We start from the raw sequence: 8,274 nt of genomic DNA on the forward strand, positions 1-8,274 counted from the left end.
CCCTGCCTGGCCATGTTCAGATCATCCTGCGAACAGGCTTTGTTAATTTTGCTGGTGGACTGTATGCCATGGTAAGCAGGAGAAATATGTAATCCAAGTCTCCAAAGGATGGGATGGGGGGGGCGGGGGGGGAAGAGGGAGAGACAACTTTGTACACATCAGGGACATTAATGTACACCCAATTTAGGGTGTTCTCTCCTCTGGTGGTGAAGTGGACATGCTCTTAAACAAATTATATAGTTTCAAAAGAATCTTATTATATCTTGAAAATATTTATGGCTATAGCCTAGCACTTTTTTTAGCCATTCTGAAGTGTCTTATTGGAAGGGATATTAATTGCAGAAAGAGTTTTGTTATGTACTGTTTCTATGCAGGCAGCAAGTCATGGATACTAAAACTTAGCCTCTGGCATTAATTTTCTCACCCATTACTGACAGTTCACCAATATTACAAAGGGTTATGCTGTCACATTTCAGCACTGGTCAGTGATAAGGAGAGAGGGTATTTTGGAAACCATCATAAAAACTGGAAGTTCCCTTTTTAAAGTAAAAGATAAACTACAGCCATCTCTCGCAGGTTGGAGAATAATCTGCAGGAAAAGCCATTTGTTGTCATTGATGGATCTCATTTAAGGTTTCAAGAAACAATTGATATAAATGGGTTGACTCATTGCAGGAATGCTTGTCAGTCCTTGTTTGGTTTTACACTTCATCATTTAAGGTTACTCAATGACTAACTAACAGAAAGGAAATAGACACCTACCAGAGGACTATTGCTCCATTGAAAGTGGATCAGTCATAACAGTTTGCAGAATTTTAAATTGTCCTTTTAAATTTATTTTACAACTTTTTGATGATCCCTTAAGGAAGTTAAGCCAAATTGATCATTTTATCAAACTGCCTAGTTTCAAGGTGAAAACCACCTCCTGATTATATTTTGCGAACTTCAGATCTTTAAAAATATCTTGCAATTATGCATAAGGTAAGTATAGTAATTCCTCAATGGGTGAAATTTTATAAGTTGAAAAGGCTGGGCAAATCTAGTCAATAGGTGTTTTGGTACAGTATATTTCTATTATTAAAGTAGCATACTATACTTTATAGTGAAATAGATGTGTAAATCAAAGACACTAATGCTAAAGAATCAATGGTGTTATTGCGATAATTTATAAATTAGTCATTTGTAAATCAAGAAATGCTTTCTAATTATACCGTAGGATTACTAAATTCCATACAGGGGTAAAGGAAAGAGATTGATGTTTATAAGATTGATAGCTGCATTATGCCTGGATGGAGGGTATGTAAGTCAGTGAGGAAAGGAATTGATGACAAAGCTGATGTATTCAGGATTCCATTGGAACAGTACACCAGCATAAATTCTCTTCCACTTCAGAGACACATCAAAGAAGCAAATGTGCTAAAAATGCAGCCGTAGGCAGATTGAGAGGTTAGGATATTTCACCACCTACTCTTGATAAAAATGAACCTCCATGTAAAAGCTTGCCATTCACTGTAAAAGTGAATGAAAGAACATTGTTTAACGAAGAGCAAATAATAAATTGCTGGAAGAGCTCAGTAGGTCAAGCAGCATCTCGAGTAAACTGTTGGAAGAACTCAGTAGGTCAAGCAGCAACTCCAGTAAACTGTTGGAAGAACTCAGTAGGTCAAGCAGCATCTCCAGAGGCAAAGCAATGGTTGGCATTTAAATTTAAATTTCAAATTTAAATTTAATTTTTTTTAATTTTTAATTTTTTTATATTAAATTTAGACATGCAACACTTGAACAGGCCATTTCAATCCACAGGTCCATGCCACCCAATTTACACCCAATTAACCTACAACCCTGGTACATTTTGAATGGTGGGAGGAAACTGGAGTAGCCAGGGAAAAAGCATGCAAACACAGGGTGAAAGTACAAACTCTTTACTGACAGTGCAGGATTCGAACCCCGTTCCTGATTGCTGCCGCTGTAAAGGTGTTGCACTATTTGCTACGCCAACCGTACTTCCCATTTCTAGTCAAGATGCGGCATCAAGACTTGACAGTTCTACATGAACTATTCCAATGACTTACTGGTTCCTTGACATAATGCAGGCTTTTCTCAATCCTATTCAGACATTTATTTTGCAAAGCCTGGGTATTAGGATATAACTAAGGCAGGATGATTAGAAGAGTTCATGTAGAACTTGCAATTACAATCTTTTGTATGAATATGATGTCAGAGAGTCTTACTAAACTATTTCAAACCCAAAACATAGACCAGCCTTTTGCCCCCATAGATGCTGTTTGACCATTTAGTTATTTCAGTGATTTAGTTGCTTCTGTACCTTCTTTCAACATCTAAACTCTTGTATCATTGTTTAACTAGATTAAGAAGATTGGGGCTTCATTCATTGGAACGTAAATGGTTGAGAGGGGATTTGATAGAGGTATTTAAAATTATGAAGGGAATAGATAAACTAGACATGAGTAGACTCTTTCCCCTGAGGGCAGGGAAGGTTGGAACAAGAGGGCATAAGTTAAGGGTAAGGGGGTAAAACTTTAGAAAAGATGTTAGAGGATGCTTCTTCACTCAGAATGGAATGAACTTCCAGGGGAGATAGTTGCAGCAGGGTCCTCTCTGTCATTTAAGAGAAGGTTGGATGTGTACATAGATATGAGGGGGTTGGAGGGTTATGGGCTGAGAGTGGGGGGGTGGAACTAGTGGAGTTGTTCAAGTGAACCGGCGCGGACTCGTAGGGCCAACATGGCCTGTTTCCGTGCTGTAAACTGTTATATGGTTATATGTTTTAAAAGTGTTGAAAAGTTTTTGTTGTGGAGAGTTTTAACCATGTTTTAAGACACATGATTAGCACTGGAATCTTTTGCACTAATATAATCAATCCTCCACATTCTGCTCCAGCTTTGTCATTCTGTCTCAAAATTACTACCACCTTACCTAACTTTACAATGAGAATGTTATTTTTGCTCCCTGGGCAGAAGATTAAGGGGCTCACATCCACTATGTTAGTGGCCCACATTCGAATCCACTTCTGTCTATAAGGAGTTGGTACATTCTCCTTGTGTCTATGTGGATTTTCTTCAGTTTCCTCCTATGGGTGCAGTTGGGCAGAGCAGATTTGTGGGCTGAAGGACCTGCTACCATGCTGTATCTCTAATTTAAATGAAATATCATCTCAGATCTAAACGCAATCTGCTGGAGAAATTCAGCAGGTCAAGGAATATCAGTGGGAGAAAATTAATTATCATAATTTTAAGCCTAAATCCTTAAATGAGTCTCACTAAAGGCTGGAAATATCAACTATTCAATTTCACACTGATACTGCTTGACCCCTTGAGTTTCTCCAGCATATCGTGTTTGGCTTCAGATTCCAGCATCTTCAGTCTCCTGTGGGTCTCCAACATCATCTCAGGTGACACTTCAGCGCAATATTGATGGAGTGCGGCTCACTCCTAGCCCTCTTCCGAAGTGGTCCAGAAAACCTGTCTGAAACAAGCAAATGATTTCCAGTTGACAGTGCCTTCCTGCATGAAGAAGGCAGGGTGTGCACTGGCTAATCAGATTCTGGATCCTCATCAGTAGTACTTGTGGATGGATGATAGTATCGTTGAAACAAAAGATGTGAGATTTAAAATGACTTCTAGAACAAGCAGCAAAGCCTCATGTCCTATTTTCGTCACTACAAGTGATTGGATTGAGTATAAAATCCATATTGGAGCTAGTAAACATGAATTAATGGGATTGAGAGAAAGGAATTAAATGATGGCTAAAGACAGGCCACAAATTTTGGCATCTTCTCTCGTGCATTGTTCTGTAGCCTCAAAGTATAATACAAGTGCCCTTTGAAGATCTGTTCCAAATTCAAGCTTCACAAGGTTTCCATTATAAATGAAAATGTTCAATCATATCGTAGGTGGATCTTCTAAATTCTGCATTCTTCCTTCATTCTCTTTAAAACATGCCTATTCAAGCATTTGCCTTCCTTAATTTTAAAGGTGGCTATGGATCTGACAGCTCCTTACCATGCGTGTTATGTCTTGAATGTCTTTGATAAAGATCAAATTAGATTATTCTATTTCACTGACAGTAACTTTCTTGTAAATAACATGATCTGCTCTTGTTACAAGTGGATGTGGATGTGTCCAAAGGTCATAATAATGCGAACATACAAGTGAAGAATGCAGAGCACTTGAGGTGCATCCAAAATTTGTGACTCTTTTCATGCTGCAGGATGTTTATATGTAAAGGGAATCCAGGGGGAAACTAACTGTGGCACACATGAGCATGTTGAACAGGCATCTGTATAATTAGTGGCCAGACAACATCACTTATGAGTTCAGCTAGCTGGATAAAATTTTCAACCCATAGCAATTCATTAAATGCAAATGTCTAATTATGAAATAAACAAGAAATGGACGGAAATGTTGACAGTCTTCGAACTGGGATCTTGAAACTTATGCTAATGTGTACCTCAGTTCTAGTAACCCAAATGCCTATATTGATTACAAAATTGGGGTTGTGGTAGAGGTGGAAACAAAGGTGAACTGCCAAAAATTAAAATAGAAAGATATTTTTTAGATATTAAAGCAATTAAGGGATATAGAGTTAATGCAAAAATGTCATGAGAAAATCAAAGATTAGCCACGATCTTATATAATGGTAGAGCAACCTAAGAGTCCATTCCTTTGGCAGGATGATCACTTTACTGAACACCTGTGTTCCCTCTGTGGGTCTTAGCTGGAACCCAGTTGCCACATTTCAATTCCCTCAGCATTTCCACACAGATCTGTCTGTCCTCAGCCTCATCCATTGCCAAGTTGAAGCCACATGTAAACTTGAGGAACAACACATCACGTTCCTCCCGGACAGCTTTAAAATCATTCTACTAATTTTCCTAATTTTAGGCACTGAACATCTATCTGTTCCCATCTCTTCATCTCTTACTTCTATTCTTTCTTTTCATCCAATCTTTTCCTCTCCTCCCAGTTGTCTCTCTGGTCTACCTGTCTTTCCTCCTCTCCCATTTTTCAATCGATGCCCTATCACCTCAGCCCCTCCCCAGTTTCTTCCTCCCCCTTGATATACTTGACACCTCCTATTCCTATTTGAGCCTCAATAAAGGGACCCAATCTGAAGCATTGACTGACCATTTCTACCCACGGATGCTGTTTGACCTGTTGAGATTCTCCAGCATCTCATTTATGTTTTTTTTTACATAAAACTAACACTTTTTTTTCCATTGGCAATTGTCACACTTACCTTCCAGAATGGCTGTTCACACAGGAATGGCCAAAACTCTAAATGTCCGTATCACACGGTGTGTTTAGACAGAATACCAGAAGTGCGGTAATTAAGGAGGCGGCACTTGCAATGTCACTGAGGCGACATCGACCTCAAGGTCTGACATACGTAAGACGTACAATGCCCGTCATCCGTTGTTCATGGAATGCCTGCAGTTAACTTTAGACTGCAGGTGTTCTGGGAAATTTACTAGGGGTCGAGGAGGTAAAATATCAGAACGGGAATGACTCCTTATTCCCGTTCCGATCATTTTACACAGACTGCGTTCCAGGAAAATGGCAATAATTTCCTAGAATGTGTAATTAATTGTTTACTCAAGATTCCAGCATTTGTAGATTCTGTATTTCTCCACCACCTGCTCCTATTTTACTCTGTGCTGAATGCAAATTACTATCATATTTTAATTCCCTTTATATACATCTGTTCTCAAGCAAATCAGTGATTTCTTTTGTCTTTGCAATTCCTTCATAAAACTGATTGGGATATGTAAATTCAGAATAACATATATTCATTTCATTTTCAATGTTAACACCTTTTTGATGCCTAATTTGTAAGTGTGTACTGTTGAGTTGACAATTGTGTGTACTCACTTTCTATAACCAGTTCAGGAAACATGAATGAATAACACCATTGGGAAAGAAATTATGCCAGATCAATAGAAATGGCAGGACAAGAGAGATTGGTGAAAAAGACAGTCTGTCACGATAATAAAGCTGTTGTGTTTTATGTTTTGAAGTTACAACAATCAAACCTTTGTTTTCTGTAATTCAACCACTTTCCTCAAAGCAACATCTGTGCAAAAATGATACCACTTTCTGTAATATGTATCAGATAATGAATGGAGAAATTTCTCAATGTACAGAAAACAATGTTATGCAGTTTTATGTAGTTATTCTTCAGCCTATATCTATATTCATATCAATAAGATGTTTACAAAAATTGTGTAGTAATATAAGTGCAGCCCATCAATTCTTTTACAGTCTTTTTTGTTAATTCTATCATAGCCTTCAGAGGAGTCACAGAATAAAATGAGTGTCAATTAACATAAAGTGTAAACAACCATCAATTGCAAAGTGCCAAGAGCTTTACAAATATATTGCAATAGATAAGGTAAAGTGTCAATAGCTAAAACAGTATGTCAATACCTGTTAAAATACTCTTTAAAATGAGTTAGATTTTGTCAACGGCTTTAGCTGAGCGACAATAACTGTAAAAGGATATCAATACCTCTTTTAAATACTCCTCAGATTGAGTTATTCAGAGTGACAGCTGTTAAAGTGAAATATTAGGAGCTCTTTAAATCAGACCAGTTCAGAATTAGATGTTGATTCACGTTTGTGTGACTCTGTTGTGAGGTGGATGCTCTACGATATAAAGGGTTGAAAATTCATTAAAAGGACATACAAAAAACTGAGATTATGTGATTAAGATTAATTAGCAACTTTATTGTGAAATACAAACTGAACTTAATCACAAGCTGTACTCAGGAAATTTTGCATGTTCACTGCAGCAACACTGAGATCAAAGCACTAATGTTGGTCGATCAATGGCTTGTTGTACAACTCCAGCATTTACTTTCAGTAATGTTGAAGAGAAGAAGAAAGTGAATTCCAGAGGGGTAACTGATCTATTAATATTTTGTTTTACAATCCCAAACAAATATGAAATTGAAACCTCTTTAAACAGCAGGTACTAGTGATATTAAGTTAATATCTATCCGTTTCCACAAAAGATATTTTGACAACACGGAATGTGTTCTATTAAATTATGGTGATTAATTCAATTACATATTCAGTAAGTTCTACCAAGAATATTTACTGCAATATAATGATGCAATATGTATAAATGATCCATGGCCATCATCTAGTGAATTCCTGATTTCATCCAGGATAGTGGGGAAAGGGTTCATTAAGGACCTAATTCCCAACGGAGAGAAGGGAAATGAAAAGGTAAGAGCACTTTCACATGTTCTCGTGTCCGAGCTAAAGTAGTCTTAAGAAAATAGATTGCAAAATTGTGAAGTGGTGAATTTCTCTGCATGGTCAGGTAACTAAAGGTAAAATGTCAAAATGTTCACCAGAGGCTTCTTCAATGGAAGGAAATGTGAAAAGCTTTTGAAGTTTCCAGAGACAACTAACCCAAAAGGGGATATAAGCGCTTTCAATGGCATATTATCACATATTACAGCAGCTGTCAACAGTGTGCTCATAAAGGCCATTAACTACATCAAAGTAACTATGCAACAAAGTAAGTGTAGCTCCACACCTCAAAGGGCATGTTACGTGATGAGTGTATTGTAGCAGTATTTGAATGCACATAGGCCCATATCACCAAAGGGCTTTCCTCCTTCAGCTCTATCATTTCTAAGTTAGCAGAGAGACAGAGTGTGGCCCATGTAACATGGTTCATGGGAGAAGTATTGTAACTGAGGGAGTCAAGGTTGATGGTGTGGGAAGGATTACTGAGAGTCCCTGCGTTATGAATGAGATTTGTTCCTACGTTTGTCTTTAAGTCGAATTTGTAGGTAAGTCAGAACAGGTACATACAGTTCTTATTTAGTGTCAGTTAGTCAAATGTTTGAGATGGTACTGTAAAAAAAAATTAAAGAAACAGTTCTTAAAATAGTTGATAGAGAAAAGAAAAAAGATCATGATTAAAAGTTAACACTTACTCTGGTTCCATCGATGTCTTGCATGTCGGAAGAGGCATTTGTGAGGTAACATCATGTGCATGCGCGATTTGGGGGCACACTTTCTTCCTAAGTATGAGTTGTCCAGAGATCGGATGTTCATAATCCGGGGACTCCCTGAAGATACATAGATGGTGTCAGGGGAGGAACTGTGATATCGAACATCACGCAAAGACAATGGGGTTGGAGTAACAATCAGTGGGGAGGGCTTGGGTTCAGATTCAGCTCCTGGGGAAGGAAGCAACAAACACTGTCAGTACAGCATTTGGTGCAGAAAATCTGAA

At 37.9% G+C, this 8,274-nt stretch overlaps 1 long non-coding RNA gene across 1 annotated transcript in view; it reads right to left on the minus strand.

Moving 5' to 3' along the window:
* Window positions 1-8,274, minus strand: part of LOC138749383 (uncharacterized) — a 168,297-nt gene that overhangs the window by 46,273 nt on the left and 113,750 nt on the right. The window contains exon 2 of the long non-coding RNA XR_011348603.1: window positions 7,973-8,107. This is a non-coding gene — a long non-coding RNA (uncharacterized lncRNA). The remainder of the gene's footprint in view (window positions 1-7,972; window positions 8,108-8,274) is intronic.

The sequence above is a fragment of the Narcine bancroftii genome, chromosome 1 (genome assembly GCF_036971445.1).
Source record: "Narcine bancroftii isolate sNarBan1 chromosome 1, sNarBan1.hap1, whole genome shotgun sequence".
In the NCBI taxonomy this organism is placed as follows: Eukaryota; Metazoa; Chordata; class Chondrichthyes; order Torpediniformes; family Narcinidae; genus Narcine; species Narcine bancroftii.